General features: G+C 40.5%; 1 pseudogene across 1 annotated transcript; it reads right to left on the reverse strand.

Annotated features, from left to right (window-relative positions):
• Positions 1–14128: 14128 nt before the first annotated feature.
• Positions 14129–20312, reverse strand: LOC309623963 (large ribosomal subunit protein eL33 pseudogene; annotated as a pseudogene). The gene has a single exon. The product of its transcript is annotated as a large ribosomal subunit protein eL33 pseudogene (transcript).
• Positions 20313–20906: the final 594 nt, after the last annotated feature.

Here is a 20906-nt window from a genome sequence, read left to right on the forward strand (position 1 = left end):
GTTTGGGGATGGATTGATGCATATTTAAATAGAGATATTTTTGACATAGGCTCATTGGTTTCTTTGGCAGATTTGGGGTCCAGTGAAACTATTAAGGACTCTGTGGGCACATTACTGCTCTGCTGAGGGCTGAAAGATGTCCTTCCAGCAGTAGGAAACATTTCCTCCCTCCCAAGTGCCCATACACTTTCAAGTAATGACTGGGGAGAACACTTGATTTATAGCTTGTGACCATAGAATATCATTTTGGAAGTAACCAGAAAGGAAAGAAAAAGAAAAATATTCAAATGATACACAGCATTAGAAGCTACAGCTGAGTAAATAAATTTTGAGTAGAAATTATTGGGAGATATTATTTCTTCAATTTCTCATCAGGAAGAGCAAAAATGCAACCAGCAGCAAGAAAGAAAAAGCTGCCTGCAGTCCCAACTGGGTCTTATTTTATGATAAGATTCTGAATATATGGATTGAACTTTCAAATACCAACACACTGGTGAAGATTACTTGGATTTAAAACCACTGGTGCATACCAATGAGCAGATATAATCAAAGAAGGCCAATGGCTGTCAAGGTCATAAGGATAGACAGTTGCCAAAGGAAGCCTGTCAAAACAACTCAATTCTAACCCCACAGCCAACCACCAGTGTCACCCAGGAACATCAATGCTAGTTGGCATCCCTCTTATGTCTAATCAGGTAAAATTCCATTACACAGCACTGGTGACTTGGACTCTAACGTGATTGGAAAGTCCAGGTTGTTCTGACTGCCATCAGCAGGTCAACTAAGTTAACTGTTCCTGAGAAGAAGAAACATGGGAATGGAATTTTAGCTACTTCACTGAGGGACACCATAAGGAATGCAGACCTGATTGATGGGGCCAACACATCAGTCTTTCCTTGTGACACACAAGTTCTCTCTTCTACCCCCCCAGGTCTTATTGCTGCTCTCTCCACTCCACTGAGGCACCTCAGCCAGGTTGTAGAGCGCTAAATTTCCAGTCCATCAATGTTTAAAAAGCATTCTGAGAGAATCAATTAGCTATATGAAGTTGACAATGAAGGGTTTTGTATATTTTATTATGATTTGTAAATATGTGCTATACAACCTGCATATCAGTAAAATGTATAATAAAAATACCACACACGTATGTAAAAAAAAAAAAAAAAAGGAAGGCATTTTTCCTCAAAGCCAATGCCAACTGGCTTCATTGGAAAAGCTTTCTTCCCTAGCTCTCTGAATTATGCACTGGTAGGTTGTGGTTGTTTATTTCTAGATAGTTGTTTATTGTGGATTTTGAATTATTCATTCACATGAGGCTGCCTCTCAGCAAGGCAGATACAGCTGAACAGTCTGGCGTTCCCAACAGCTCAGGAAGCGTGGACCCTAGGACACAAAGCTAGAATGCAGTTCAGAATCCAAGCAGCTCCAGTGGTCACAGAGCCGAGTCTCATCCACCTTTGTTCTAACCCTCTGTTCTCATTCCTCTATGTCTGTCTTGTAAAAGAAAAATGGCACTGGATTGCACTGGATTGCGAGGGAAGACTTTATTCAAGACTATTGCAGCAGGGGAGAGAGTCTATTGATATAGGGGAGAGAGATTGATCTTAATGCCACTGAAACAAAAAATGGGAGAGTTTTTAAGCCCTGGGTGAGCTGGTGGAAAAGTACTGCAGGACATTATGGGGAGGACAGTCAACGTGCTTAAGATCTGAGTTCACTAAATTCTGCACATCTAAGTTAGGACCTTGTCCTCCCACAGAGATTGGGAAACAGGGACAGTATCCCCGCTCCGCCATGGTCACATTTCAAAGGTGGCTCCCAGGTCCTTGAGGAAGACAGTTTCTCGGTTGTAAAACTGGCAAGAGGCTGAGAGAAGGTCTATGTGTCAAAGGGGCAGAAAAAGAATTTACAATGGTGAGTCTTCTAAAGGAAATGTTCTAAGTAAAGGGAAGCCAGGGGTCTGGAGTCAGGAAGAAACCTGTGCAGGGTCAAAATTCAGTCAAGCTGAGGGAATATTTAGGCCGTTTCAGTCAGTGTACACGTGCTTTTCCACCTGGAACTAGAGCCCAACCCCAGATCCCAGATCCCCACCCTAACCCCTTGTCCTCCCCCCTCTCCCCCTTCCTAGTGTTCCCTACCACACACACACATACACTCTCCCTCTTCCAGCAAACACTGTCTTAGTTCCAGCTTCTCTTCTTCAGGAAATCTTCCTGAATCCTGCTGCCACCCCCAGGCTGCACTCTTACTGTTCAAGCCACATTATAACTGTTCCCTCTGGTCTGCCCTTTCCACCAGATGCTGAAAGTCTGCAGTTCAAGACTGTGCCTTTTGTTTCTGAATCCCTGAGACCTGGCCTGGTACTTGGACACATAGTAGGAATCCAATTGATGTTTACTGATTGGTAAACTAGTGGTTAAATGCTAGTTTTAGTCAACAGTCTCAAGAAAACATTTTAATATGTCAAGTTTTCCAGAAGAAGAAACAGATTCACACGTAAGTATCTGCAGAGAATGCCTTTTGTGAGCCTTTACCTTAGGCTTACATAAAGCAGAGGGCCTTCACGCAATATGGTGATCATACGGGGCTCCTCCACAGTTTAGAAACCCTTCCTAAAATAAGCTGTATTTGTCCATCACATTACAGTTTATATAACCCTTCTGCATCACTTCATTTGATTTTTACAACTCACCTAAGTAGTAAAAGACCTTTTATCCCTGTTGAAGGACAGACTCTCAGCAAGTTACAAAGCCGGATGCTGACCCCAGGTCCAGAGTTCTTTCATCACCCCACTCCTACCCCATTCCCCACTGCCTACCTCCAGCCCTCACTCCTTCCCCCCTCCACTTCTTCAAACAAAAGCTCCTTTCTTTCCACCTGCTGCAAACACATCAATTCTTGGAGAATCTCATGAACTCTAATTCTGAATTTCTTCTGACATAATGACATTTATTTCTTAACATTTCAAGGATTGAAGGACCTGGAAACAAATTAAAATTAACTGTTGCTGAGGGGAAAGCAAATTTTAAGTTGTTCTTCCCACTTTCCAAACTGATAAGGCCTGCAGCAGCAGTCTCTAATTCACACTTAGACCAGGTAAATTAGACTCCCCATGCACTATTTGTTGCCTAAGGATAGATTCTTGAATAAATCATTTATTTCTAAAGGCACATTGGCCCTCACTCTCCTATCAATCCAATCCTCATCTGGTTACCTCTCTCTGGAGTTTTTCCATTTTTTTCCCCCATTTTACTTGATCAGGGAAACGGGGAATTTCTTTTTTTTTTTTTTTTTATTGGAGTATAATTGCTTTACAATGTTGTGTTAGTTTCTGCTGTATAACAAAGTGAGTCAGCTATACATATACATATATTCCCCATATCCCCTCCTTCTTGCGTCTCCCTCCCACCCTCCCTATCCCATCCCTCTAGGTGGACACAAAGCACCGAGCTGACCTCCCTGTGCTATGCGGCTGCTTCCCACTAGCTATCTGTTTTACGTTTGGTAGTGTATATATATCAGTGTTACTCTCTCACTTCGTCCAGGCTTCCCCTTCCCCCTCCCTGTGTCCTCAGGTCCATTCTCTACATTGAAGCAGAGAATTTCTGCCAATGAGAGGAAATATGGGTAGCAGAAATATCTCCTCCTTATCTTAAAATAATAAGCATACGATAATAAAGATAATAAAATGATCATCCAAAATCATCTTTGCTGGAAAATATGAGGATGAGTAGAGTAGAAATAAAAGATCTGAACAGTAGATAAGCATTTCTAGAAACAATATCCCCATTAAATATTGACATTGGTAAAGCTTCAAGTAGCTTTCCTCAAAGAAATCGGTAAGATATTTAGGGTCATAGCAATAAAGCAGTTGCTTTTTTTTCTTGGTATAAGAAGCTAGGCTGGTACTTCACATCTTAATTGTGTCACTGAGTGAATGTTTATTGATGGAAGAAAGGAAGGAAGGAATAAGTAAAAGAATGAATGAAGTGAGCTTATAGCAGGTTGCATGAGGCTCCGAGTCACCGCCAGCACCCCCTCCACGCCCATCTCCCCCCTTCCGTGGCCCCGAGGCTGCTCTCTCTGACCCTTGGTCCAGAACAGCCAGCTCTGCTCCTCCGGATTGGACAAGCAAAGCAGGGTAGAGGACTCTAACACGTGCCCCCAGCCCGTTTAGCACGGATTTAGATTCTTTCTTCAGGTCACTATTTATCACTTTGCAAAGCTGAGAGGCATTGAATTCCAAGGGCTAAGGCCCTGACCTTGGCTTATTCAATGGGAGCCCAGGATGACCTGGGCAGTGACAGAGGGTACAGAGCAGGAACAAAACCCAAGCCCACCTTCCTGAACGACCAAGGTCTGACTGAGTGGCTGAGACAGTATGTACAGTTACAGCCAAAGCAAGAGGCTCCAGGTACGGTGCAACTGAGGTTCCAGGGATGTCATCCATCAAGAGCTCACTACGTGCCACCGCCCAGGGCAGTGATCCAATTACGGGCTCTACTGTGCGTGTGAGGTTTAAGATTGATTAATAGCAGCTTCAGGCCTGTGTGGCAGATCTGAGTCTGGAACTGTGGTCTATCTGTCTCAGAGCCTGAAACACAAACCAATCAGTTCCGGCATTGACAACATTTCCCTTCCTTTAGGATAAAGTTCTGATGGCTTCTGGGGGCCACTCATGGGGGATTCCTGCCTGCCTTTCTCTCCAGTAAACAGGCTGAGATGAGATGTGACTTGAAGTTACACTGAACTACACGACGAACCTCACGGAATCAACAGAGCCGACACCACCCTCCAAGCACCAAGGACCCAAAGATTGAAGGAAGAGGAGCCAGGGGAGGGTTTATCTCACTTTCTGAGTGTTAAAGGGAAACTATATGGTTTTTAAGGGTGTGCTTGAAAGCACTTGTAGAGTGATTTTTCTAAAAGAAACCAAAATAACCTACTTTCCAAGAAGTTATTTGCTAATTGAGGAGATATGAAGCACCTGCCACACTCATTTTAATAGACTTACCATCTGCTTTCTCTCAAATAATATCAACAGGTGCAGAAGTATCACTGCATTTTTAGAGCCAGAAGTGTTATTATACAAAGTTCCATAAGTACCTTAGGTTTGGGCCATGAACAGACTTCAAGGATCCAACAACATCTGGAAAATATATGTATTTTGGTGGGGTTTTTATGTGCATTTTTTTCTAGGGAGATGGACCATGGATGTCATTATTTCAGAGTCTGTGTCAAAAGTGTTTCAACCACAAGTCCAAAGTGTCACAAAATAAACAGACAGTAAACAGCTAAGCGGGGCAGGATGAACCTCTACCTAAAGCCAAAAGTCAACATGTAAATGTAGAAGGAGGGATAGGAAATCAGCATTTTGCAGCCATCATGGTGCTGATTGCTTCAGGCAAGAGTTTCAAAGAGAGCTGAAGTCATTGATGACAGTTTGGTGAGGAAAGAGGATGTATGCTCAGCCTTGAAGTATCTCCACAGAGATTACATGTTACACAAAAGAAAAAGTGGTCGTTGCAGTGGAGGAACCCAGGGGACACTCTTCAACCAAGTAATCGAAGTGGATGTCACCACCAACAAGACACATTGGCCTCAGCCTCCAGAGAGAGGCACCAAGAGAGACACAACTGCACGGTCAAGGTCTCCTGGCCCAAAATGCACAACTTAGATCTGAACGTGAGGAAACATCACACTAACCCCAAACAGCGCTACGAGTCCAAAAGGTCAGGGTCACAAAAGACAAAGAAGTAGGAGAAAATGTCCCAGACCAAAGGAGACCAAGGAGGCATGATGAGTTAAACCAAAAGAAACATTGCTGCAATCTACATGGTTGCGGCATTTAAATATGGATTGCGAATTATACAGCACCATGGTATCAGTGTAAATTTTCTGACTTTGATAACTACATTTTGGTTTTGGAAGAGGTTGTCAACAGAAGTATTTACTTAGGCCTAAAAGGGCTCAGTGTCTCCAACTGACTCTCAAAGGGTTTGTCAAATGTTAATAATTATGTATCATTATAATAATCATCTTCTTTGTTATTACGTAAAAGAGAAACAAGAAGACACAGTCAGTGAATCTAGGTGAATGGGACTCTATAGCTCATAGTACTTACTACTGTTGCAACTTTTCTGGAATTTTTTCAAATAAAAGCATTTTAAAGAAAGTTAAGCACCTTTGACCTGCTTCTTCTCCCCCACTTTACAGATGAGAATTTCAGTCTCAAAACAATTTAGTTAAAAGTATCATCTGTTAGTGGGAGAAGCTGTATTAAAACCTGAATTTCCTGACTCCCGCAAAACTGTTCTTCCCACCTTCCCAGGCAGTCTGAAAACTCATCTATATTTATTTTTTACATTTATTTTATGCAACCGAGGTCACATTGTTGATGGCTGGTGCTGATTTTTAACTCTCTCTCTCTTTTTTTTTTATCAAGTAGAACTTTGTTCTTTTTCAGAGAATCAGGTAAAACCTATTCTTACCTTCTTGCTGAAATAATTAGGAGATAGCAAGCACATTCTATTTTACCCCAGTTTTCAACTTCTGCCAAATATATGTAAAAGCAGGCAGGTTTTGCGTGAAGAGAATACTGCTGAAAGTTATCTCTTCCTCTCAGAGCCCGCGACAATAAAAATAACTTTGCTCACGTTTGCCTCACGGCACCCTGACAGTGTTCCCAGGAGTGAGTTCACGTGTGTTCTGAGACTCGGAGCATTTCATTTGATAAGCTCTGCCCAAAGCTCCTCTCTTCTCTTAGGAGGGACAAAAGGGGCCATGGGTTTCCAGAGAGACTGTTCATTGATTCAGGCACATCTTTGAAAGAGTTTCCAACAGGAAAGCTAAATCCATGCTTTTAAGGGTATCTAAGCTACTCAAATAAGTCTTAATGACAAATTCCACAGCAATGCCTACCCAAGTGGAGTCAGGTACAGTATCAAGGATGTGTCACGTTTATTATTCCTTTACATTGGATTTGTAATACGGTGTTCAGGGAACATACTCTACAGCCAGAAAGTGCCTGTGTTTCAGAAGGCCAGTCACTAGCTCGGTGACCTTGAGCAGCTCACCTAAACTAATTTTATCTCTAGTTCTCTACCTATGAAGTGGAGATGGTAATATCTGCATTCTTTATTTATACTTTCTAAAGTCAGCAACTGACATTTAGTGGTCTTATGTATGAATTTATTTAAATCCTACCTTGTTTCAACATAAGATCATGATACAACAGATTAGGACAATCAAATGAAGAAACTGGGTTTCAGGAGAAACAAGGCAAAGAGAATAAGGTTCCACCTTCAGCAGTAGATGCCTCCAGGGCCCAACACAGAGCTGCAGAACTTCTGTGCTGTCTAGCATCCATGATGGAAAAATTGTACACTTGTAATTGAATGTAGAATGGGAGTTTTCTTGCTGTCCTGAATTGTGGTCGAAGTTTTGTAGCTGAAAATAGTGAGTGATGTTACCCCATATTCTAAAGACAGGCATGGGCACTTCCTCAAAAGAATGGTCCAGAGAGATGGCCAGCCTGTTCTCATGACCTCCATCCTCAATAGCCATCTAAGAGAAGACCAAGCCTAAGAGGAAGGAATTCTTCTGAAGTTGTAGAGAAGCAGCATCCTTTTCCTCATCTGCCAATGCAGCCCCTCCAGCCAAGAGAGAAATGGGAGGGGTGCTTACAAAAAGGGAGGAGGGTATCTCAAGCTGGCTGGAGGCTGACTGATCCACGGATTCTCAGAAGCCACCCTATTCAAATGTAGAGTGAGGAAACAAGTGAAGAGCCGAACTTGTGTCCACTCCCCATGTTTGGGGGCAAAGAGCAGTGCCTGATCCTCACCTGGATGAGTCTGAAGATGGGAAGCTGGCTGACACAGCCATGATGGAGGGACCAGGGGGGACGGTTACAGCAGGATCCACCTTTGTCTATGCCCCGGGAAGGTAGGCAGATGGGGGACAGTAAAAGGACCCCACCCTAGGTCCTGGGTCGTGGTACCCTCAGCAGGCAGGTGCTGTGGAGAAGACATCGCCTGAGTCAGATGCCTATACAGGGCTGCGATTCCCCGGGGATGTCTCCACAGAACCACACAAGCTCCCAGAGAGAAAGAGTCCCTTTTGGAGCCAAGAGAACATTTTTTTTTAAAATAGCCCCAGCTGAATGAAAATAATTATTTTCTCCAGTCCTTTCTCCCCTTATTCCAGACCCCAAAGGTGGGAACCAGTGGGGAAGGAGATGGAGCAAGGAAAATTCTAGAAAGAATGAACACCTTCCCTTCTCCTGGTCTAGAGAATGCCCCACTTCACCCCACCTTCATGCTAAACTGGTGAATGAGAAACTCAGATTTTGCTTAGATTTTATCAACTTTGTAATGTCTAACAAGACTGCTCTAACACCTGAGGTGCATCAGAAATCTTTGGAAGGAACCCGAGTTATGTTCATGAGAGCGCAAGAGGGCTGACCCAGCCAATTTGGAGACACAGTCAGGAAAAATGTATTTCTTTCCAGGATTGCAGTCTAAGGAGTTCCATAAAGCAGTGGCTTAGATTTGTCAGGTCCACCTGGTGCTAACGACCCAGTTTCTCAGAACGGAGCTTTCCCGTCCTGACTCCAAGAGAAATGTTCCCATTTCATGCCAAGAGGAGTGGTAGCAATCCTGCTTCACAGCTTTGTGTTCCATCCAGGCCTAGGAAAGAAATTGCCAGGATATTCCTGTGACCACACTTGCATATTTTCAGTTGATCATGTATCAAGAGCCAGTTATTATTTCATAATACACTTGGAAAACTCCAAATTTTCTTGGTTTTCTTTTCTCCCATACAAAATAAACACATAAAATTCCCATTTTTATGGAATAAAACCTTCCATCTTTTAGGAAGTCATAGTGGAGTCATTGCCTCCAGGAGATGCTTTATATTCTTTATCACTAATTATCACAACAAATCATCTAGAAAGGCTCAGAGGTTGTGTGACTTGTCCTAAATCACACAATGAGAAGCTGGTGGGTTGGAACCCAGATTTCCATTATTCCAAAACACAAGTTCTTTCCAGTTGTTTTACTGTCCTCTCTTATTCATTCTCTCATTCACTTATTCCTTCATCCTCATGTGCCATCATGTTCAGTGCTAGGGAAGATGGAAGAGGAAAATGAGATTAGGACACCAGTTCTAATTCTCAGGTATTCTCACCTCCTTGGTGCAACTGTGAGGTAAGAATCTCATGGAAAGAAGCTGGGGACTGAATGCAAATGAAAGTGTACAGTCCTTACTTGGTGTAACTCTTTAGGAATGAAAAACAGGGGAGCAAGAAGTTGGCAGATGAAGAGCTTGTAGACACCAACGTTTTAACAGCCCTTGACTTTAAGACCCTGCCTTCTTCCATCCCGAGGGAAAGCCCAGCACTTGTCAAGGTAGGTTCTGCAAGGATGCTGTTACCACTGGGGTCAGTTACTCTGGCACCAGTGTGGAGAGCTACTGGGCAGGTGCTCTGGGGGTTGGGTGGTGACTGCTGGGAAGAAGTCTTTAATTTGGAATTTTAGAAAGGCAGTGACAAATCTGTTGAGTGATTTTAATCCAGTGCTGAATGCATCAAACCAAACTTTTGAATGATAACTGTGGTATGAAGAATTATCACCTCCACTGAAGACAGCTGCATGCCAGTACTGTCAGCTCAAAAAGGTTAAAACAAAAGCAAGAAACAAAACCCAACTCAAGTTCCAGATTGCAGAGTGCAGCCCTCTCCTGTAACACATACTTTCTCTCTTGCTATATTTTATGTTGTAATTTATGTTCTCTTTGCCTATGTTCCTTCCCAAATAAAACATAAGCTCTATAAGGAAGAAACTATCTTCGTATTTGTACATCACACAAAGCTAAGGACAGTAAATACTGAATTGATAAAGGCATGGTTAGCTGCAAAGGGACAATGGATTACAAGAATTTACAAGCCAGAGGGGAACTAGCTTTTGGAAAGAGTTGACTTTGCACAAATCTAGACTTACCTCTGCATTTTATGGAATAACTGAAACTACTTGAAAGTACTCTGGAAACTACTGGAGAAACACATAAACCACTAGAACTCATTTTTATATACTTTTCTCTTCAAGCTAACTGCCCTTATGAAATAAAGACTGTTTGGTTGATGCTATTTTAGAAGTCAGAAAAGAATGTTTTTGTAGTTCTTTAAAATTACTCTTAATGTACAAGTTTGGGAAAATACACATTTGAGCTGAGAGATGAGAAACAAAATCCCAATATTCTTTTGCTGCCATAGGTAATAACATTATTTTACCCAACATTAAATCTATCCTGTGCAACTCTGTCTGCTGAATTTTTTGTTTCCAGTTGTGGCTTTTGTGATGGACAGCATTGTGAGCTGGATTTGAATGTTGTAAGCAGGCAATCCTCCCTCCCCTGCACCATTTTTCCCTCGGCAGCTCCATTCATGCTCTTCCCTGCTCTCTCTGTATTCCAGGTTTCCACCCCTGGGCTGCCTGTCCTAGCTCAGCTGGTTCCTGACCTCGTTCAGTCAATGTCAGGAGATGAGAGGGTGGGAAGAAAACAGCTGGGGTATTTTTCCCTCACTGTCTCAGCCAGCTCCTACCAGACGTCCCTGGCCTCATATCAGGTCACCTCTGCCTCTGGTCTGCCCGCTACCTACTGTTGCCAAGTTTCCCCACAGTCTCCTGCTGGTTTCTCAACTTCTAGTTACCAATCCCCTGAATAAATTCCTTCTGTTGTACATATTTAGAGTGGTTCCCCTTTTCTTGGTTGGACCCTGACAAATGCAGCAACCATAATTCTCAAAGGGAAATTAAAAAAAAGAGGTTGGCAACAGGTCCTAATAAATGTGCTTTTAAGTGAGGGGCTCCTATGATACCTAACTATCTCACTAATGTGGTGGGACAGTTTTACAACTGACTTCTCAAAACTGAGAGTCCATATCAGGATGGCACAGTAAGGAAGTCAACATTCATGCCACCAGAAGTTGATAGGTGGTTTCACAGATGGAGAGATATACCATGTTCTTGGATTGGAAGAATCAACATTGTGAAAATGACTATACTACCCAAAGCGATCTACAGATTCAATGCAATCCCTATCAACCTACAAATGGCATTTTTCACAGAACTAGAACAAAAAATTGCAATATTTGAATGGAAACATGAAAGACACTGAATAGCCAAAGCAATCTTGAGAAAGAAAAACGGAGCTGGAAGAATCAGGTTCCTGGACTTCAGACTATACTACAAAGTTATAGTAATCAAGACAGTATGGTACTGGCACAAAAACAGAAATATAGATCAATGGAACAGGATAGAAGGCCCTGAGATAAACCCATGCACCTATGGTCAACTAATGTATGACAAAGGAGGCAAGAATATACAATGGAGAAAAGACAGCCTCTTCAATAAGCAGTGCTCGGAAAACTGGACAGCTACATGTACAACAATGAAATTAGAACACTACCTTACACCATACACAAAAATAAACTCAAAATGGATTAAAGACCTAAATGTAATGTCAGACACTATAAAACTCTTAGAGGAAAACATAGGCAGAACACTCTATGACATAAATCACAGCAAGATCCTTTTTGACCCACCTCCTAGAGAAATGGAAATAAAAACAAAAATAAACAAATGAGACCTAAGGAAACTTCAAAGCTTTTGCACAGCAAAGGAAACCATAAACAAGATGAAAAGACAACCCTCAGAATGGGAGAAAATATTTGCAAATGACACAACTGACAAAGGATTAATCTCCAAAATTTACAAGCAGCTCATGCAGCTCAATATCAAAAAAACAAACAACCCAATCCACAAATGGGCAGAAGACCTGAATAGACATTTCTCCAAAGAAGATATACAGATTGCCAACAAACACATGAAACAATGCTCAACATCATTAATCATTAGAGAAATGCAAATCGAAACTACAATGAGGTATCACCTCACACCAGTCAGAATGGCCATCATCAAAAAATCTACAAACAACAAATGCGGGAGAGGGTGTGGAGAAAAGGGAACCCTCTTGCACTGTTGATGGGAATGTAAATTGATACAGCCACTAAGGAGAACAGTATGGAGGTTCCTTATAAAACTAAAAATAGAACTACCGTATGACCCAGCAATCCCACTACTGGGCATATACCCTGAGAAAACCATAATTCAAAAAGAGTCATGTACCACAGTGTTCATTGCAGCTCTATTTACAATAGCCAGGACATGGAAGCAACCTAAGTGTCCATTGACAGATGAATGGATAAAGAAGATGTGGCACATATATACAATGGAATATTACTCAGCCATAAAAAGAAATGAAATTGAGTTATTTGTAGTGAGGTGGATGGACCTAGAGTCTGTCACACAGAATGAAGTAAGTCAGAAAGAGAAAAACAAATACCATATGCTAACACATATATACGGAATCTAAAAAAAAAAAAATGGTTATGAAGAACCTAGGGGCAGAATGGGACTGAAGATGCAAACCTACTAGAGAATGGACTTGAGGACATGGGGAAGGGGAAGGGTAAGCTGGGACAAAGTCAGAGAGTGGCATGGACATAAATACACTACCAAATGTAAAATAGATAGCTAGTGGGAAGCAGCCACATAGCACAGGGAGATCAGCTCGGTGCTTTGTGACCATCTAGAGGAGTGGGATAGGGAGGGTGGGAGGGAGGGAGATGCAAGAGGGAAGAGATTTGGGTGTATATGTATATGTATAGTTGATTCACTTTGTTATAAAGCAGAAACTAACACACCATTGTAAAGCAATTACACTCCAATAAAGATGTTTAAAAAAAAAAAGCTACATGTAAAAGAATGGAATTAGAACACTCCTTAACACCATACACAAAAATAAACTCAAAATGGATTAAAGACCTAAAAGTAAGACCGGACACTATAAACTCTTAGAGGAAAACATAACAGAACACTCTATGACATAAATCACAGCAAGATCCTTTTTGACCCACCTCCTAGAGAAATGGAAATAAAAACAAAAATAAACAAATGGAACCTAATGAAACTTCAAAGCTTTTGCACAGCAAAGGAAAACATTAACAAGACGAAAAGACAACCCTCAGAATGGGAGAAAATATTTGCAAATGATGCAACTGACAAAGGATTAATCTCCAAAATTTACAAGCAGCTCATGCAGCTCAATATCAAAAAAACAAACAACCAATTCCACAAATGGGCAGAAGGCCTAAGCAGACATTTCTCCAAAGAAGATATACAGATTGCCAACAAACACATGAAAGGATGCTCAACATCACTAATCATTAGAGAAATGCAAATCGAAACTACAATGAGGTATCACCTCACACCAGTCAGAATGGCCATCATCAAAAAATCTACAAACAATAAATGCTGGAGAGGGTGTGGAGAAAAGGGAACCCTCTTGCACTGTTGGTGGGAATGTAAGCTGATACAGCGACTAAGGAGAACAGTATGCAGGTTCCTTAAAAAACTAAAAATAGAACTACCATATGACCCAACGATCTAACTACTGGGCATATACCCTGGGAAAACCATAATTCAAAAAGAGACATGTACCACAGTGCTCATTGCAGCTCTATTTACAGTAGCCAGGACATGGAAGCAACCTAAGTGTCCATCGACAGATGAATGGATAAAGAAGATGTGGCACATATATACAATGGAATATTACTCAGCCATAAAAAGAAATGAAATTGAACTATTTGTAGTGAGGTGGATGGACCTAGAGTCTGTCATACAAAGTGAAGTAAGTCAGAAAGAGAAAAACAAATACCGTATGCTAACACATAGTTACGGAATCTAAAAAAAAATTTTTTTTAATTGTTCTGATGGACCTAGGGTCAGGACAGGAGTAAAGACACAGATGTAGAGAATGGAATTGAGGACACAGGGAGGGGGAAGGGTAAGCTGGGACGAAGTGAGAGAGTAGCATTGACATATATACACTACCAAATGTAAAATAGATAGCTAGTGGGAAGCAGCTGCATAGCACAGGGAGATCAGCTTCGTGCTTTGTGACCACCTAGAGGGGTGGGATAGGGAAGGTGGGAGGGAGACACAAGAGGGAGGAGATATGGGGATATATGTGTATGAATAGCTGATTCACTTAGTTACACAGCAGAAACTAACACACCATTGTAAAGCAATTATACTCCAATAAAGATGTTAAAAAAAAATAAAAGAAGTTGATAAGTGGTTTCTATGGACTATGCCACTTGCATAACACTAGCAACCTGTGATGTTACACATCCATAGCTCTCTTTTATGAAAAGGTTCAGAGAGGTAAAATAATGTTTCCAAGCTCACACAGATAATAAATAACCCTGTAAATTACATCAAAATAAGGATGCTTGTTGTTGATTAGAAATTGAAGGTATTAGTTAAATTTAGATAACTAGACAGATACTGGTTTTTTCCAAGAGGAGTCTATGATGGTGAATGCTTGGAAAGATCGTTTTTGGGTTTCTCCTAGACCTGAGAAATAGCAAAGCATTTGTATAAAATATAGTGCTTCTTAGTCCTTGTTTATCAGCAATCCAGCGCTTCCCAAAATTACTTTTACCAAAATTATTCCCCTTCTTTACAAGTATGTTTGACCTTAACAACAACAGCTGAGGTTTGCCTGAAACTCTTCTAAGCACTTACATTAACTTGTTTCATCCCCAAAACAACCCTCTAATACAGGAGGAATCATCTCTCCCGTCTGAAAGATGAAGAAACAGCCTAGAGAAACTAAGTAACTTTTCCAAGGTCACATGAAGAACGAGTGGTCCTGCAGACCACAGAGCACAGGGTTTGATATTTTCAGTAACAATGAAAATGTTTCATGACCCATGTATTGGGAGAAAGAGAAGGAAATGTTTCAAGGAAAATGAAAGGAAATGAGAGGAAAGGGAATAACAATTGAGTCCCGAGTTTGGTCATGTGTCATCTCTCACTTTCTCTCAGTTAATACTCACAGCCTCCCTTGACATAAGTGCCATTCGTACTGTAGAGATAAGAACACAGGTTCAGAGAGACTGATTCTCCTGCCCAAAGCCACACAGCTACTATGTGACTGAGCCAAATGTTCCCCTGCATTTTCACTCCTCATCTGAATGGTTAGTCTTGTGGCTTTCTGTGGGACCCTGTTGCAATTCTCACCTTCCATGGGCTATAGTCATTCTTGAATTCATTCATTCGGTGAATATATCTTGAGTGCACTGTGCTGGGTCTTGCAGTGCAGCAGTGAACAACACAACTCAAGTCCAAGGTCTCCTTGGGATGAGCAACCTCAGATTGATGTCAATACTGGATAACAATTGCTTTTTTTTTTTTTTTTTGAACAAATCCACACTCTTATTTATTTACTTTTCAATAAGTTTAAATCCTTGAAGGGTACCGCATCACATGGATTCTGTGTCCAATGGCCTTAGCAGGAAGGTTGCTTCAGACTTTGGCATGAACCATGCCACCGTGTCCACGAGCGCGAGCTCTTTCCCCAAATTACTCTGGTTTTGTTAGATTTTCCACCAGGAGTCACTGTGTTGTCCTTTGCTTTGTACACATAAGAACATCTCTTGCCTAGATAGAATTCAGTTTCATCTCAAGTATATACACTTTCAGTTTTCAGGAGAGCTGTGTGCTCCCTCTGGTTGCATACCCCGCTTATAGCCAGCAGAAACACCCTTGGACCACAGCCTTCCAGACATATTTGTCGTTTTAGAAGTTCTGGTCCCAGGAGGCTTCCACAGGGTCTAAGATCGCTTCGATAACAATTGTTAACGTGGGGTCTTTAATGCCTTCCTGCTTGTTTGCTGGCACAAACAATTTCCATTTTGGAAAGATGTTACTTCACTGGCTTGATTAAGTTTGGTCAAGAGTTTTCTTATTGTTTGTGCTTTTGCAGTGCATTATGCAGAAAGCAGTGGTGTGATTTTTTTAAAAACACTTTGTTGAGGTATAAATGACATGTAAAAAGCTGTACATATTTAATATATACAACTCGATGAGTTTGGTGATAGATATAAACTCATGAAACCATCACCGCTATGAAGGCCAAAAAGACATCCATCACGTCCCAAAGTTTCTTTACACCCCTTTTATTATAATATCGTGTATATGTGTGGTAAGAAACATAAGATCTATCTTCTCAGCAAATTTTAAGTATCCAATACAGTACTGAGATCTATAGGCACTATGCTATATAGTAGATAGTCAAAGAGTATAGAGTTTCAATTATGTAGTATAAGTAACTTCTGGAGATCTATACAGCACGTGATTTCCACGTGGTAATAAAAGCTACTCCCAAGTACATTTTTTTCTCTCTCTCTCTGTCTCTCTTATTTCCTCATCTAAGAATCAGAGACATGACCATCAGGCACTAATTCCACTAAATTATATCATTCCCCATTCCATGCTTTTAAAATACGAATTCTGGGTTGATTAGCCCGCTAGATTACCAACACTTCAGTGTGAGTTCTGTTCTACATCGTTCAATTTATGGCAGCAAGTGTCAGCAGAGCCTGAACATATTAGCTGCTTAAGAACAAAAAGAGACATGGATAGGGAGGAAAAAGAGAAAGAAATGTATGCAAAATGTCAGGGTTCATTTGCATCTCAATGCAGCAGAGAAAGAAATCAAGATGAGAGAGGTCATGAGCCCACCTTTGCATCGTCTCCCTCCTCCACTCCACACTGTAGGACCAGAGGAGTGAAGGTAAAGCACTTGAGTTTGACCTGTTTTTCCCAGCTTATGGACACAACCTAATAAACACCACCAAATGAACTGACTTTCATCATTGGCAAGATGCAATGGGGCAACACTTTTAAGATTCATCATTGAATTAAGAGGTAAGTGGAATCCTCCCTACTTGCTCCATTTTTTGATTTTTACTAAGTAAAATACTAAATTTATTGATTTTTCTTTATATTTTTTATTGTATATAAAGTAAAAAGAAACAACGTTTGGACATCAGATGAGGCAGAAAACACAGATGCAGCAATCATTGATGTAGGCAATGGATAAAGGCATAACTTTTTCCAGATCAAACAGATCAGCCAGAATACACACCCACCGAGAAGTTAATCGATAAGATCAATGGACAACTCTGAAGGTTACAAGAAACAATGAGTTACTGAGGGCAAATAAAGGCATTGCCATAGACTTTTCTTTTGAAAACATCCATTCAATTTATTGAAGGACGGATTCATCTACCTTTCTACATGTTGTGATAAAGATGACCTTGAGGGAGGTCAAGAAATCTTAGGTCTAATGGTATGTACTGGGGAGAGCCTTTGTCTCTGTCCACTGCAGATCTTTTTATATTAGGATTTCTAATAAGAAATGGCAAAGCAAGATGGATGACTTTTATTCCTTGGGCTAAATAGACTGTACAGGTATATGTGTGTGAATATATAATTGTAACACTGTATGTGTACACAGAAAGTATTATTTGTCATTGTTACCATAATTATTTATTTCAATACCTTCTGTTAACTTGTCTAAGATAAAAGATGTGAAACTAACTGTACAATTTCCCTTGAAATCATGAGACTCATTGCTCATTCTCAGATTAGACACACATTGGTGGTAAGCAAAGAAAACTTCCAGAATGCTGAACAGGACTGCCTCTTTCTAGAACAAGGGCTGGGGCAGAAGTCATCTCCTAGTCAACACAAGCCAGATCCTGCTTCCAAGCATGTTTTGTTTATTCCAGCTGTTGTTTTAGAACATTTGTGCATATTTAAATATCGGTAGTATTCCCGCAAAAATCTGGATATTTATCTCCTCTTGAAAATCTGGATCTGACCACAGGTGGTCTCACATTCCCATATGGTCACCACTGGTTCAAGCCAAACAATTTTTTTTTTTTTTTTTTGCTGTGGTTCCCACCCTGCCCCTTGTTCATTCACTTAACTGCCCTGTAAGAATGTAAGTTTGTGACCCTTTGGGTAGGGGTTGGACTTCAACTCCACAAATTCAATAACTTGAATCAAATTCACACAAGGTTGATTCAAGCACAAAACATCTGTATTTCAGTATACAAAGAGCCTACCTGATAAATAAAATGCCTATCTTGCTAACCTACCATAAGAAGTATTGACAAAATTATTCTCCTCAAGGGATCAGTGTGTTCTCTCTCAGGCATCCATGTCTATAAAAGAATCAAGCAGACAATGTTTGGTGACCCAGTAATTGATGCAAATAAGTGGTTAGATCATCTTAAAGACAAGCTGTCATATTAAGATGCACCATCTCCTTCTAAGATGCCCACCAACGGTATGTTCCTCCTTGGGCCATTTGCTCAGGAACTGAATGTTAAGATTTTTTTTTTTAACAGCCCCCAAATCTATGAAGATGGCTCACAATAGGTGGGTGGGTCACTGCCCCTCTGTTCCCAACCACCAGCATCAGTAACATACACGCATACTTCAGTGAGAGCACCTCACTTTTTTTACATTCTTTCTTATTTATGTTAAATAGTAAAATAATGATCATGGCAAATTTTAATGAAGATGAGAAGTAAAGAAAAATGTTTTCAAAATACAGACAGTGATATCTTAAGGAAGTTTAATCTTTTTTAATTGAAGTATAGTTGATTTACAACATTGTGTTAGTTTCAGGTGTGCAGCATAGTGATTCATTTTTTTTATATTATATTTGATTATACGCTATTACAAGATATTGAATATAGGACCCTGTGCCATACAGTAAATCCTTATTGCTTATCTATTTTATGTATAGCAGTTTGTATCTGTTAATCCCATACTCCTAATTTGTCCGTCCCCACCTTTGGTAGCTATAAGTTAGTTTTCTGTGAGTCTATTTCTGTTTTGTATATAGATTCATCTGTATTATTTTTTAGACTCCACATATAAGTAATATCATATAGTATTTGTCTTTCTCCAGACACTTCCATTCCCTGAGTTGTCTTTTCGTTTTGCCAGTCGTTTCCTTTGCTGTACAAAAGCTTTTAAGTTTGATTAAGCCCTGTTTGTTTATTTTTGCTTTTATTTCTTTTGCGTTGGGAGACTGATTGAAGAAAATATTGCTATGATTTATGTTCAAGAATGTTTTGTCTATGTTCTCCTCTAGGAGTTTTATGGTGTCATGTCTTATATTTAGGTCTTTAGACCATCTTGAGTTTATTGTTTTATATCATGTGAAGGAATGTTCTAATTTCATTGATTTACATGTAGCTGCCCAGCTTTTCCAGCACCACTTGTTACAGAGACTGTCTTTTCTCCATTGTACATTCTTGCCTCCTTTGTTGTAGATTAGTTGACCGTAGGTGTGTGGGTTTATCTCTGGGCTCTCTATCCTGTCCCATTGATCTGTATGTCTGCTTTTGAGAACACCTCACTTTTTGCACATGCCTTTTGAGCAAGGTGTGTGTGTTCAGGGCAGGGGGCCACCTAAACATGAGCTCATAAGGAATTATGAAGGCCACATGTTCAGACACTATTTTCCCCAGTTTTATTGAGATGTAATTGACATATAACATTGTATAAGTTTAAGGTGTACACCCTGTTGATTTGATACGTTTATATATTGCAAAATGATTACCATGATAGCATTAGCTAACACCTGCGTCACATCACATAATTACCACTTCTTTTTTATGGTGAGAATATTTAAGGTCTACTCTCTTAGCAGCTTTCCAGTATATAACACAGAATTGTTAACTATAGTCACCACGCCGTACCTTAGATCCCCAGAATGTAGTCATCTTCTAACTGGAAGCTTGTGCCCTTTGACCAGCATCTCCCCTTTCCTGCACCACCTCCCCACACCCCTCCCCCAGCCGCTGGTAACTACCATCCTCTTCTTTGTTTCTAGGAGTTCCGGGTTTTTAGATTCCACATAGAGGTGACATCACAGAGTATTTGTCTTTCTCCAGACACCCTTTTTGATATTGCAGGAAACACATCATCAATTGAGAATGTGTGTTTGGTTGCGACAAGATGGATCTCACCATTACGTTCCAGCTGTTTCCTGGGAACACTCTCTTGAACTCCCGATGGAGATTTGATAAACATTTAAGTACAATCAGTCGCACATAGAAATAATCCTTTAGAGCAGTGTGATCTGCAGATAACGAGGCCCACACGTTATTTATTTATTTTTTTTGCAACACTTGAATTTGCTGTCTTGGCAAGTATTTACACAGCATTTATTTATTTATGTATTTATTTATGTATGTATTTATTTATTTATTTATTTTTAATATCTGTATTGGAGTATAGTTGCTTTACAATGGTGAGTTAGTTTCTGCTGTATAACAAAGTGAATAAGCTATAAGTTTACATATATTCCCATATCCCCTCTCTCTTGCATCTCCTTTCCACCCTCCCTATCCCACCCCTCTAGGTGGTCACAAAGCACCGAGCTGATCTCCCTGTGCTATGTGGCTGCTTCCCACTAGCTATCTATTTTACGTTTGGTAGTGTATGTATGTCCATGCCACTCTCTCACTTCGTCCCAGCTTACCCTTCCCCCTCCCCCTGTCCTCAAGTCCATTCTGTACATCTGCGTCTTTATTTCTGTCCTGCCCCTAGGTTCTTCAGAACTTTTTTTTTTAGATTCCATATATATGTGTTAGCATGCGGTATTTGTTTTTCTCTTTCTGACTTACTCCACTCTGTATGACAGTCTCTAGGTCCATCCACCTCACTATAAATAACTCAATTTCATTTCTCTTTATGGCTGAGTAATATTCCATTGTATATATGTGCCACATCTTCTTTATCCATTCATCTGTTGATGGACACTTAGGTTGCTTCCATGTCCTGGCTATTGTAAATAGTGCTGCAGTGAACATTGTGGTACATGACTCTTTTTGAATTATGGTTTTCTCAGGGTATATGCCCAGTAGTGGGATTGCTGGATCATAAGATAGTTCTATTTTTAGTTTTTTA

Source organism: Balaenoptera borealis (genome assembly GCF_965194805.1).
Source record: "Balaenoptera borealis genome assembly, chromosome: 2".
NCBI classification, from domain to species: domain Eukaryota; kingdom Metazoa; phylum Chordata; class Mammalia; order Artiodactyla; family Balaenopteridae; genus Balaenoptera; species Balaenoptera borealis.